Here is a 14294-nt window from a genome sequence, read left to right on the forward strand (position 1 = left end):
TATGGGGGTTAAGGGGAGAATGGGAAGAAGGGAAAGGGGGCTGAAGTGAAATGTGAGGAGAAGAAGGGAGGAGCTAAGGGGAGAATGGGTAGAGGGGAAAGGGGGATGAAGGGAGAGATGAGAAGCGAAGAGGAGCTGAGGAAAGAATGGGAAGTGGGGAAAAGGTGCTGATGAGGAGGAGGTGAGGGAGGGGCTGAGAAGAGAGGAATGAGGATGTCAGCAAAGAGAGAGAGGGAGTGAAGAGAGGAGAAACGAAAGAGGTAGTGGGAGGAGACAGAGGAAAAGGATGAGAATGGGATAGAGGAAGACTGCTGGGAGAGTGGGAAGGGGAGGGGAGGGGACTGGAAGGGGAATAACAGGATGAGGTGAAGAGATGATGTGAGGAGTATGGGGTAGGGAAGGAGAGTGAGCCCAAAAGAAGGAAGTGGGGAGAGGGAAAAGAAAGGAGAATGGGGAAAAAGGAAGGGGAAGAGAGTGAGGAGAGGGGGAGGGAAAGATAGTGGGGAAAGGGACAAGGAAGGAGAGTGGGAAGAGGGAGAGGGAAGGAGAGTCACTGGAAGATGATATAGATGAAGGATTTTTTCTGTAAAGGTAGGAAGGAGCTTCTGTATCAGAGGGATGCTGCGTAGATAGGTAGGCAGGGAGGTAGGTAAGCCTGGAGGGGAGGGAGGAGGTAAGCTGGATGAGAGAGAGAGAGGGAGAGGGAGAATGGGGGAGATATGAAGGGCGAGGGGGGGTAAGGGTGGTGAGGGAGGTGAAACTGTAGATTGATGATAGTGTGGAGGAGGATTCCCTGGGGCCAGGTGGAGGAGTGACGGAGGAACAGGGAGGAAAGTCAGAGGAGAAGGGAGGAGGAAGAAAGAAACAGGGAGAAAATGAAGGAGAGGAAGGAGGAGGAGGAGAGGAACCAGGGGGAAAGACTGGGGAGGAGGGAAGGAGGAAAGTGAGGGAATGATTTAGGAGGTTGAGAGGAACTGGGAAGAAAACAGTGAAGGAGAGAGGAAAAGATGGGTGGTTCTCAGTACTTGAAGAATTCCAAAACCAAGGGATGTATTCTTGTGGGCTGAGGAGGCTCCCTAGCACTTATTACTATTGTGCTTTTACCTTCATGTGGCTTGGATTTTTTTTTTTTTTTTTCAGCTTATTTCACGTAGCTCAGTGGCAGAGTAAGACAGTGCTACCGGTTTACATCCTTGCCACAGCACTTCTTTGCGACTAGTATCATATTCTAGTTTGAATCTGTTACTATGTGGTATTCACGACGGAGACATGACAGTTTTAGTCCAAGTTTGTGTAAATTGGGTATACTTTATTTTCTGCATAGCCTGTGTCAGGTTGAAATGCTGTTCTGTGTTATGCTTGTAAACTCTTCCGATAAGATAACAGTCACTCCTCAAGGGGATATTAAAGTGTAATGTGCAAAACGAGTCGCTAAGGTGTTACTAAGGAAAATATGTCACAGAGAAACCTTGAATAGTGATTGATTGCATGAAGTTCGTACTGTAATATACCTTGATCTGTTCCCCCATTATTTTTTCCTGTTTGATGCCCTTTCCATCATCCCCTTGTATATCTTGGATCTGCTTTACTTCGGTCCTTTCTCACCCAACTCAGATTTTTCACGAACTCTGGTTTGTGTAGTGTGCTTTATATCGCATTTATTCTAACCTGATTATGACCCTTAACCCCTTACTGTTCAGCCAGATGGTCATGTATAGCCTAGTCAGAGTGGAGAATCGATGTAACTAGCAACCAAGGAGACTCTGCCCTGCCTCTCAAGTAAGGCTCATGGAATTTCATGCACCCACGATTTAGTATTGAGGTTGTGGTAGTGACCCAGATCCATCAGGCGAAAAATCGACCATGGTGTGGCCTGACTGACCTACAGTACCGTCATCTACAGTAACCTAACTTTTTATGACAGAGTTTTGTCTATCCTAATTAACCCAGCACAACTTTAATTAAACAACGTGTAACCTAACCTGACATGTGATAGTTACCTAACCTGACCTGTGGTATTTACCCAACCTAATCTGATAGTTACCTAACCTGACCTATGATAATTACCTAACCTGACCTATGATAATTACCTAACCTGACCTATGATAGTTACCTAACCTGACCTATGACAGTTACTTAACCCGACGTGTGATAGTTACCAAACCGGACCTACGGTGTTTGCCTAACCTGACCTAAGATAATCATCTTGAATTGTGAGTTACCAAACATGACCCAAGATAGTTACTTGATCTGACCTACCTGAAGTAAGTTACTTAACCCAACCTGACCTAAGTTACCTAACCTAGAAGATAGTTACCTAACCTGAGTAACCCTTTTTGATTACGCCTGCACCAAATTTAATTTATGCCAGACATGCCCTGACCTGCCCCACATCATTGTAAGTCACCAGAAGTGACTCTCAAAATAAAAAGAAGCCTTACTAAATTAACTTTTCCTTTCATTTTTAACGTAAAATGGACAGATAGGTTTAGTATACCCTACCCTACCCCACCCCACCTTTTCTTACCTTACCTTACCTTACCCTGCCATGCCTTACCTTACTTTATCCTTCCCAGTCCAGCCTAGAATGTCTTTTCCTTTGATATCTGGGGAAAAAAAAAAAAAAAAAAAAGCTTCTCTGGCTGTACTGTATGATAACCAAATTTAACATAGCCAAACATATTCAGCTGAACTCATTTTTTCCATCTCGCTGAAATAAGAGAAAAAGAAATAACAAAACCCATCAAAATTAATGTTGAAAAAAGGGGAGAACGAAAGAAGTTAAAAATATATATAAAAAAAAGAAAAATGATTCCCCACTCCGATTAATCGAATCCCGGTGCTCAATAACTCGCAATTCGTCCCGCTGGAAAACGCATTTGTCGCCCAACATTGTCGTCATATTATTCCGCTTTATTATATTACCAAGAATTAAACTGCATTATGCAATTTCACGCGTCCCCACTAAAGCCGAGTTATATTATCGACAGCCTGCATCCCCCCACCCTACCCACACCCATCACCCACCCACCCATCACTTCGCTGTCTGTCTTTTCTATCTGTTTTATCTCCTCCTTCCGTCGTTTCATCTACACAATTACTATTTTCACCCCATCCCTTCTTGTCTTCTTTACTTCACTCCATCACCCCATCACTTCACCCCATCACACACCTCAACTCATCCCATCACTTCACCTCATCACTTCTGCTCCTCCTTGTGCCTTTTCCTGTCAGCCACCGGCTTGTCCCTCACTGTCTTTCATTTCCCCTCATCTCCTTTCATGTCCAGTGCCCTCTCTCGTTTTATGCCCCTTTTTCCTTTCATGGCTCCATTCTGTATAATTTTGTCTCTCACGCCATGCCCTTATCATTTTTGTACTGTTTTCTTCCAATGTTCCCTCTCCAATTGTATGCCCCTATTCTCGTCATGCCCCCTCTTATTTTATGTCCCTTTTCACCTGATGCCATCTTTCTCATTTCATACCCTTTTCCCTGCACTCGCATCCTTTTAGCTTTGTTCAGATTTTCATGCATTCACTTTACTTCTTTATTCTCAATTTTATGCATTCCAGTCTTATTCATACCCTCATGTTTTTCGTCACTTTACATGCAGTTTTATCGTGTATTACTTTTTAAAAACGTAGAATGAATTAAAAGGCGCCATTGTAGTGAGGGGTTAACCTTTTATCACTTTTCACGCAGTTTACATGCATTCTACTCTTTTCTCTCTGTCCAGTATTTATATATTCTTTTCCCTCTCTTTGATTCCTTTGATATACCCCGTCATTCGGCCATCCTTGTCGCTTACCTTTCCTTCACCACCCTCTCAGCCGCCTTCGTTCCTTCCTTCCTTCCTTTTATCCTTCCTTCCTTTTATCCTTCCTTCCTTCCTTCCTCTTCTTCCACCTCCTATTTCTACCATTTCCTTCCTTCCTTTCTGTTAGACTGACTTCCCGCAAACTTCTTGTTAATCTTTCCCTCCTTCAAACCTTCCTCTCCTGCATCCCCTCAACTTTACGTCATTCCTTCCCCCTCCTCGTAATCAAATTACTGCATTTCCAGATTTCCTTGTATCCTTTGCCTCCATCTTCCTCTTCTCTCCCCCTCCCCTCCAAATCCACTTTCCCCCTCCAAATCCCCATCCTTCAGATCCACTCCCCCCTTATCATTTGTTTCCTCCTTTACCGTACCCCAACATATAACAAGTATTTCACTTTGCATAGTCCCCCACTCAGTCCCCAACCTCCTTCCACCTCTCCCCATCTCCCCATCTCCCTTCTTTCCCCCTCCACCTACACTTCCTCTCTTCCTTCCCTCCATTCTCCATGACATAGACCAATGAAAACTCGCCAATCTCCTGACCCTCTATACCAATCAGAATCCAGGCTGCAGTTCGGCGTCCAGTCGTAGTGTTCTGTGTCCTTCGTGGTCTTGTGAAAGTTTGGAGAGCTTTGGGGGATTATTGTGTGTGTGTGTGTGTGTGTGTGTGTGTGTGTGTGTGTGTGTGTGTGTGTGTATGTGCGTGTGCGTGTGCGTGTGCGTGTGTGTGTGTGTGTGTGTGTGTGTGTGTGTGTGTGTGTGTGTGTGTGTGTGTGTGATACATTTGCTCGTATGTAACAGTGTTGATAAGTGCATTTGTGTTTGTCTATGGAAATCGTTATGAGAATGATTGAGTTTATGTGTACTTATGCTCGTGATGTACGAATGTGTGTGTGTGTGTGTGTAATGAATATGAGTTTGTACATTGTTTTGTCTGAATGATTTTATCTGTGTTAATAATTCAGCTCAGTTCATTGTGTGTGTGTGTGAACTCTCTCTCTCTCTCTCTCTCTCTCTCTCTCTCACATACCTCCCCCTTCCTCCTTCCCCTCCCCCTTCCTCGTTACCACTCTCTTCAGTCCTCCAATTTGTGTATCTATAAATCTTTATCGATCTTGCGGAGGTAAGTTGATGGAAGAAAGGGAGGGTAGGGGAGGGAAGGTGGAGGGAGGAGAGAAGAGGGGAGGGTTAGGTAGTGGGATGAGGAGTGAGGGTGGAAAAAAAATGGAAGTGAAGGTGGTGGAGGGAATGGAAGGGAAGAGAAGGGACTAAAAGTTGGTGGGAGAAGGGAAAGGGAGGAATGGGAGGCTGAACAAGGAGCAGGAAATGAGTAGGTTGAGGGAAAGGAAGGGAAGAAAAGAAAGGAAGGGAAGGAAAGTGAAGGGAATACGACAAGGCAAGACAAGGAGTGGGAAAGGGAAGGGCAGGAATGAAAGACTGGTGGGAGAGAGGGAGGGGAAGAGAGTACAAGGGAAGGTATGTGAAGGAAGTTGACGGGAAGGGGAGAGGTGAGTGAAGTGAGGGGGGATGAAAATTAGAGAGAAAAGAGATGGAAAAGGAAAAACATGAGTGAACGGAAGGAGAGGGGGAAGATAATTGGAAGAAACAGCCAAATAATTGTATACAATCAAGTGAAACGGAGAGGAGAGGAGAAGGAACAGATGGACCAAAGTAGAAAACGGTTAAGAAAATGAAAAAGATAGAAAATAAACTAGTCAGTGAATAAATGAATGTCAAAGGGCGATATTGGATTGGGAGGGGACAAGTAAAAAGAGGGAAGGATGGAGATAAGCGGTGGAAAGAAAAGGAAATGAAAGCAGTGGAAATGAGTGATAAATTAAACTATGAGAGAGAGAGAGAGAGAGAGGAATTATTTTTTTCGCCATCTACCTGAGTGGAGGGAGAGGTTGAAAAAGTGGCTTTATCTCCCACTGTCCACCTTTATTCCTTTCTTTTTCTCCCCCCCCATTTACCCTTTTCTCCTCCTATTGTCGTTTCTCCACTATCTTCATCTTTTTTGTTTCTCTCTCCCCTCCTCCATTCTTCTGCCTTTCTCTCCTTTCTCTTACTCCCCTCCTCTCTCCTTATTCTTGCTCCCCTCCTTTCTTCTTCCTCTTGCTTCCATCTCTCTCTCCTTTCTTTCTCTTCTTCATCCTTCATACCTCCTCCTCCTCCTCCTCCTCCTCCAAACTCCAGTATTGACTGCTCTTGACTCGAGTGTTGGTGATGGTGGTGATAGTGAGGGGGAAGGGGGGTGATGGTGATAATGGCGACAACAAGATAATGATGGTGATAGATGAAATGGTAGAAATAGCTTGTGTGATGATGATAATGATGATGATGATTTAGTGAACATATAACGTCGTCTGGCTTTAGAGGGAAAAACAAAAAGATAAGTGTAAATTTGATGATGGTGGTGATGGTGATGACGATAGTGATGATAGTGAGGGTGATGATGGTAGAAAGGTTCATTGGTACCAAGAGAAACAGCCACAGTAGATGCTTAAAGATAATGATGCAGATGTTGATTATACTTTTTTTTTTTACATTAATTTGTTCCAGAATTTCGTCATCGCAGCTTGTTTCATGTAGCTCAGTAGCAGAAGAAAAAAAGTGCCAGTGCTCTACATCCTTTCCATAGCACTTCTTCGTGACTAGCATCCTATTCTATTGTACAATAAATCCATTCATGCAACTCCGCATTCACGATAGAGAGAGGGTAATTTTAGGCAAGTTGGAGTAAAACGAGTACGGTATAGTTAAAAAAAAAGTTGTCTTTGTGCTAAATTCTCTCTCTCTCTCTCTCTCTCTCTCTCTCTCTCGTTTTTTAAGTTACGTTTTCTCTCCTCCTCATCCTCCTTCTTTCAGTATCCATTTTCGCGCTTTTTTTTTTTTTTTCCCCTGACTCCCAGTGCATTGTTGAAACTCCCCGTTACAGCTCCATTCTCTCCAATTTCCACATTGACTTCCACTCCCTCGCTTACATCCACTTCCACCCTTACACTCACTCCCAAACTTACACCCACTCCCACACCCACTCCGACTCCCACACCCACTCCGACTCCCACACCCACTCCGACTCCCACACCTACTCCGACTCCCACACCTACTCCGACACCCACACCCACTCCGACTCTCACACCCACTTCGACTCCCACACCCACACCCACTCCGACTCCCATACACACTCCGACTCCCACACCCACTCCCACACCCGCTCCCCCTAAGGGAAATGGCGAACAGTTTGGAAAGATGATGCATGGGCAGATGGGGATGTGAGAGAGAGAGAGAGAGAGAGAGAGAGAGAGAGAAATTGCGATGAAGGATGAGGAGGAATAAAAAAAGTGAACTGCAAGAGAAAAAGGAGGACAAACGAAAGACAGACAGCGACAAGAGACAGATCACGATAGGTAGAAATTAGAGAAGCATGGTTAGGACAGACAGGTATATCGCACAAACTGCAACAAATTTCTGCCCTATGTGGTGCAGAGGCCCATGTGTCTGCGTATGTTGCATCTCAGAAGCTGCACAAAATTAGGGCAGACTGGAGAAAATTGTTCTGGGGGAGGGAGATGCAAATTCGTTTATTCTTTTGTGTGTGTGTGTGTGTGTGTGTGTGTGTGTGTGTGAGAGAGAGAGAGAGAGAGGGGGGGGGGAGAAGTAAGCATGAGTGGAACAAAAAGAAGGGAAGACTGTGGCACAGAGGGACGGTGAAAAGAAAGGCAGGTATGGAAGAATGTATGAAGGAACAGAAACCTTGAGGTGCATTGCCATGGAAGGAGGCTTTGCGGGAGAAGTGTAAGAGGGAGCGAGGGGAGGGCGGCAGGCTTGGAAGATCAGTCGTAAGGAGAAAGGGAAGGGAAAGAAGACACGGAGATAAGATTTGGGTGAGCGTGGGTAGAAGAGAGGCATGTGATGTAAGAGGAGCCGTAGGGAGATGGTAGCAAGGAAATAAATAGAACTTAAATCGGAAAGTGCCATCCTCACCTCCTACAGTACCGTATTTTGTCCACACCTGACACGCTTGGAGTTCTGTGTTCACTTCTGATCACCATATTGCCAACATTTATGTCGGAACTGGAGGTATTGCAGCGAAGGGTGACAAAAATTACACCAGGATTTCAGGAATGAGAAATAAATCATAAGCTACAAGGAATAATTAGAAAACCTAACTCTGTTTACCTTATCAAAACATAGGCCTCGATGGGATCTGATACAGGTATATCAGATTTTTAAAGGTCATGCTTTAATAGTGGTCGATCCATACTTCGGTAAACTGGTAGAATTAAGGCGGAGGCCATGGCTGTAAAATTATTAATGTTTACAGTCAAACGAAGCAAAATGATTCATCACAGTAGGTTTGTAAACATGTGGAGTAAACTTCCCTATTTAACTGTATTGCAGATTTAATGTTTGAAAATCTTCTAGATAAGTATTGAACTTCTGATCCGCAATTAAAACGCCCTCGACTGAATAATAAAAACATATGAAAACTGCTTTTAGTCTCCAGATTTTTAGACTACAGCAACAACTCAGCATCGGTATATAAGGTACTGTTGCCTCACTTGTGCAAGTTAAGACAGTATATATATATATATATATATATATATATATATATATATATATATATATATATATATATATATATATATATATATATATATTTACGCCGGGTATCCCCGAAGGGCTAAGGCGTTGCCCCTGGGTAGAGGACTTTGGATTGGAGCGTGTAGCATTTTATGACCGGGTGCCCTTCTTGATGTCTACCAGTGACCCTTGGATGGATTCGATCCTCCGACCCTTCGGTCAGAGCGGAGCGCTCTAACCCACTGAGCCTCGGCTGCTCTCTCTCTCTCTCTCTCTCTCTCTCTCTCTCTCTCTCTCTCTCTCTCTCTCTCTCTCTCTCTCTCTCTCTCTCTCTCTCTCTCTCTCTCTCTCTCTATTCCCATGACCGTTTTTCCTTCATGTAACTCCCATGACCGTTTTTCCTTCATGAAAGTACTTCTCACTTTTCCTTGTCGGCTTCAGCTGCCAAAATTGAGGGGTATGGAAGTCTTCATGCTTTAATATTCTTGTTTTTTTTTCATTCATTCATTCATTGCCAGACGCCATGTATCCCAAACGGGGTGGCCAAGGGCTTAGAGTTAATTGTTTTACAGGGAGGGGCACTAATCCTCCACCAACCCCACTTGACACGTAGGCAATATTCTTGTACATCCGTCAATCACAAGCAGCCCCGACAGATCCAGTATTTCTCTTGCTGTTTGCTTTCCCTTGTACTTCCTTCTGCTCCTTTTAGAGAAGGGAGAAAAGGAAGATCATCCTTAAGGAGGAAGGTAGGGAAGGGAAAACATGGAGAGAGATGTACCAGAAAAGATGTATACCTTTCCTCCTCAAGGCATAGGCTATCTCTCTCCATTCTCCCCTCCTTTCCTCCCTGTGGTACCGCTCTCTCTCTATGCCTTCCTCCCTTCCCATCCTCTCTTAGCTTTCCAGGATGGAGAGAAAACTGAGGAAAGAAGGGAGGGAGAGGGGCCTGAGGGAAGGGAGGCCGTGGAGAGGAAAGGAGAGAAAGAAGGCATGGGGGTGGGGGAAGGAGAGGAATAGAATGGGGATCGAGAGTAGAGAGGAGGAAGAGGTGAGGAGGGAGAGTGAAGAACCGGGAAGAAGGAAGGAAGGAAAGGAGGAGGGACAGACTGGCCAAGGGAGTCAGGGGAGAGTAGAGTACATAAGAATACATGGAAAATACAACACACCTGTTGGCTCATGACAAGGGTATCTATTGGGGAAAAAGTAAAAACAAAAAGTTACTGCTAAACATTTAATCAGCGTGTTTGAGAAAAGGATAAAAAAGTGGAAGGGGAGGGAATTGACTAGGGAGAGAAAGGAAGAGAAGGGAAGGGAGGAAGAGTAGTAAAAGGTAAGGTGAGAGGGAGGGAGGGAGAGGATGTGTGGATGAAGGGAGGGAGAGAAGGATGGTTGGAAGGAGAAGAGTCCTAGGTAAAGTTGGGGGAAGGAAGGGAGGGGAACGAGAGGAACTGCGAAAGGAAGGAGGGAGAGGAACTGTGAGGGGAGGCAGGGAGGTAGGGGAGTCCAAGGTTAGGTTGAGGGGGGGGGGCGAGAGGAACTGCGAAGGGAAGGAGGGAGAGGAACTGTGAGGGGAGGAACGGAGGCAGGGGAGTCCAAGGTTAGGTTGGGGGGGAGGGAGGGTAGCGGCAGAAGAGCCTTACGTCAACAGTCAATATATCGATGAGTTTGTAATTGTCAGCCATACAGCCTCAATAATTGTTCACGCCCCTCATTTCTTATTCAGGGGGTCTTGGGGCCAGGTGAGGTGTGGTGGTGAAGTGTGGTGGTGAAGTGAGAGGATGAGAAATGTAATGGTGAAGTGTGGCGGTGAGAGGTGTGATGGTGAGAGGTTCAGTGGGAGGTGTGATGAGAGATGATGATGATGAGACTGTTGAGGTGTTGGTAGTAGTAAGGTGTGGTGAAATAGGTGGTGAGGTATAGTGGTGAGGTGTGGTGGGAGGTGGTAAGGTTGTTGTTAGTGGTGGTTTGAGGTGACGAAGGATTGTTAGGGCGGTGATAAGGGCAGGTTTTGTCAGGTGAGGAATGTTAACGAAGAGTGAGAGTAAGTGGATGGGTGGTGAAGGGTGGTGAAGTAGATGAAAGGTGATGAGAACAGGTGAGGAAAGGTGAAGACTGGCAGCAAATGGTGAGTTAAAGTGAGTTATGATGAGAGATGATGAAAGTAGGAAGTGAAATGAGTGGTGATGGATGGTAAAAGATGGTGGTGAGGGTGAGGAAATGAGAGAAGCAAGTCAGAGATGAATGAGAGAAGGCGATTAGTCAGAGGTGAGTGAGATATGATGCGTTTATTAAAGGTGTGTGTGAAACAGGAGGCGGAGAGAAACATGGAAGAGCAAGGCGATGAGAGACAGGGAGAGACGCAGTAGAAGTGAGAGAGAGAGAGAGATGGAAGTGAAGGAGGAAGGGGCAGGTATAAGGCCCAGGGCGTTGGCAGGTGAAAGGTGAGAGGTAACATGAGGGTGACAGGTGAGGGGAGGCAACTGGGGAAAAGGCTGTGGAGGAGGGGTGGCAGATGAGGAAGATGGAAGGGGAAGGGAGCCTGCTGGGGATATAATTGAGGAGGATGGATGGTAACTGAAGAAGATGGAAGGGGAAGGGAAGGACGTGGAAAGGGAGGCAGCTAGGGAAATAATATGGGGAGGAGAGGACCCGGGAGGAGGAGGGGAAGGTTTGATAGTCTGTGTGTGAAAAGAAGAAAGCACCGAAAATATATGAGGAGGAGAAAAACGGAGGGTGGTGAAGGCGTGGTAATGTCAGGTGAAGTGATCGAAGGTGTGTACAGGAGAAAAGGTGATGAAAGGCTTTACATAGGGTCGTAATTGGAGAGGACAGCTGAAATAGCAGGTTGAAGTATGAGAAGGATAGATAGAGAATAGATAGATGAGGACGTGAGTGAGATGATGGAAGGTTTTTACATCAGGTGATAATTGGACAGGACAGGTGTAAAGGCAGGTGGGAGTATGAGTTGAGGATAGATGAGCATAGTTAAAGGATTCATTTTACTTCAGGTATTAACTGATAAGGGCAGGTGAGAAAGTGAAATGAAATGAGGGCAGATGATGACCTAAGTGAGACGATGAAAGACTACACTTTAGGCAGTAATTGGGAAAGGCAGGTGAGAAGCCAGGTGAGAGTATGGGAAGTTAAGACACACTAGAACCCAGATGGAATGATGAAAAGTGAAATATGATGTGATGAAAACTGGTGCAGTGATGGAAGGTGTGGGCATTTATATGCCCAAATGAAGTGATGGCTTGAATAATGAGGACAGGTGAAAGGTATGGATACAGGTGAAATTATTGTTGATTATGAGCAGGTGTGAAGCCAGGACGACAGGTGAGGACTCAAGTAAAATTGTGAGAAATGAGGCCAAGTGAGGACCCATGTGAAATGATGAGAACTGAAAGCAGGAAGAGGATTCAGGTTAAATGATGAAAGGTGAGGATAGCTGAGTGGTGGGGGCCAATATAAAGGGGTGACAGGTGGAGCCAATTGGAGGTGAGACAAGAACTAATGAGAGCAGGAGTGACAGACAAGCAATGACAAAGAATCAGGTAGAGGACAAGGAGGAACTGCGTAGGGGCAAGTGAAAAGAAGTGAGGGCAAAGGAAGCACCAGATAAGGGCACATGAGGGTCAAAGGTGAAGGGTAAGGTCAGGCAGGAGGGAAGGGAATGAAGGGGCAGGTGAGGACAGGGGAGAACATTTGTAGGGCACGGGAGGGATTAGGCAAGAACATATGAGAACCGAAGGGGGACAGAGATGGAGATGGAGGGGCAAGGACAGGTGGACGGGAAGGGAGGTTTCGGGGCTGTTAAGGGCAGGTGAGAACTGGTGTTGGAAATTAGGCGAGACAGGTAAGAGAAGGTGAATGACGAGGAGGAGAAACTCGACAAGGGTGAGTGAAGATAAAATAAGGGGGTAGATAGGTAAGGATAGATGAGAATGGAGTAGGGGGATAGGTGACAAGGTGAGGACAGGTGCGAACAGGTGTGGGGAAGGAAGGATGCGACCAGGTAAGGGCATGTATGTGGGATGAGATAAGGGCAGGTGAAAATAGGTGAAGGGTAATGTGTGGACCAGTTAAGAGCAAGTATGAAGAATGAGAGAGGGAAACAGGTGAAGATAGGTATGAGTTGTGGAAGGGGCGACCAGGTGAGGCCAGGTGAGAACACGGGAGGGAGAAGAGGAGGGAGAAACAGGCGGGGCAAGAGGTATCCAGGTGAGGGACAAGAAGAGGAGGGGAGAGGTATGGGTGAGTTATGTTGGGTTAGGGAGGCAGGTGAGGTAGGTAGCGTCCCTGTTTATTATAGGGTGGTGGAGGGAGGCTGGCGGGACATATCATCTTATCGTATATTGATCAAGACGTGAGGGACGCGCGCCGATTCTCTCTACATCCCCCGTCCCCCCTTCACCTCGCGCGCACTCTCCCCAGCAACTCCTCCACACCATGAATAAAACATGAATAGGCGTGAATATGGGTATCCCTCCCGTCATACACGGCCAGGAAGCGCTTAGCCGATGAAAAACATGGCCTGGCCCCAACTCGTGAAACACATCTGGCAAGTTTGCGCCGCGTCCGCCATCTTTGCTCACCTGTTGCTTACGTGGAACTTGCTCGGCCAATCAGCACGCAGCTCTCTCCTCCCTGGCCGCTCCACCAATTGGCATCCGTCAGTGAGCGTGCAGACTCCTAACGCGGCCGTTGATTGGCTCCCGTGCTTCAATCTTTCCCGTTTCCCATCGCAAGGCTTGATCAATTACTTTACTTTTTTTTATGTTGTCGCAGAACGCTGTAGAAGGGGTTTGTTTGTTGATCTAGCCGGAGGTGTGGTTTGAGTGCCGGCGTGTGTTGTGTGGTTAGTGTGCTTAGTGGTGGAGGCTGGTGACTAGGGTGGACCGCGACCGAGCAAAGATGGAGGCGGTGGAAGCTGGGACCGGAGGCTGTTGGTGAGTCATAATTTTCCTCTGTTTTAACCCCCTTTTTTCCACCTAAATCAGTGCTTAACCACAGGTGAAAACGTCCCGGAAGCAGCGCCGGTAAATTGCCGTTCCGGGAGCCAGAATTAAATGGCCGACTGTGATGTGCGCGGAAACTTTTTTATGGCCGAAATTAAACTCGCCTCATCCACATGTTTTCCCTGCATCCACACCCAAGCTTAAGGGTAAGGGGGATTTTCAGGGGGAGGGATGCATTTCCCAGATATCCTCCAGCGCCCCTCCCTTTGCACCCCTTGGGATTCAATGCAGGAGAGGCGATTAATAGGAGAGTGAAATATTGATGTTGGGACGGTGGAGAGAGAGTCGTGGCTCGTTACTGATATTGATTGGGGCGGCCATCAGGTGGGAGGGGAGCTTGCGTCTCTTGCACTCTCTCACCCTCTTTGCCATATGTTTGAACTCTCATCTCAACACACACACCTCTCTTACACCTGTTGGATACCCCAGACTTTGATTTGCTAGTGTCTTCTCGGTTTTCTTTTGTTTCACCTGTTGGACACCTGTTGCCTACCTGTGTTTCACCTGTCGTTTACCTGTCCTTCACCTGTCGACTACCTGTGTTTCACAGTTGGCTTTATCTTGAGTCACCTGTTGGCTATCTTGTGGGTTTTTAGTTTCAGCTGTGTTTCATTTGTTTTGCCTTTTGCCAAGTTGTGTTTCATGTGTTCACTACTTGCGTTTCATCTGATGCCTACCTGTGTTTCACCTGTTGACTAACTCACGTGTTGCCAAGTTGTGTTTCGCGTGTTCCTGTGTTTCACCTGTTGACTGACCTACTTGTTTTTCACCTGTTTGTCTCATGCTTTTCATCTGTTAGTTACCTGTGTTTCACTTGCCTGGATCTTAACATTACTTGGATTATATGCGTTTCACTGGTTAATTACC

At 46.1% G+C, this 14294-nt stretch overlaps 1 protein-coding gene across 5 annotated transcripts in view; it reads left to right on the plus strand.

Moving 5' to 3' along the window:
• The window catches only part of LOC145391500 (CUGBP Elav-like family member 4), an 884867-nt gene that overhangs the window by 208025 nt on the left and 662548 nt on the right, over nucleotides 1-14294 (plus strand). For 2 of the 5 annotated variants that reach the window (XM_080266123.1, XM_080266126.1), the window contains exon 1: nucleotides 13110-13358. The exons of the other annotated variants lie outside the window; for them this stretch is intronic. The gene's annotated coding sequence lies outside the window, so the exon portion shown is untranslated. Of the gene's footprint in view, nucleotides 1-13109; nucleotides 13359-14294 lie in introns of those variants that run through there. 5 annotated transcript variants of the gene reach the window in all.

This window comes from Coenobita brevimanus, chromosome 18, assembly GCF_032717465.1.
Source record: "Coenobita brevimanus isolate Jiangsu-jjx chromosome 18, ASM3271746v2, whole genome shotgun sequence".
In the NCBI taxonomy this organism is placed as follows: domain Eukaryota; kingdom Metazoa; phylum Arthropoda; class Malacostraca; order Decapoda; family Coenobitidae; genus Coenobita; species Coenobita brevimanus.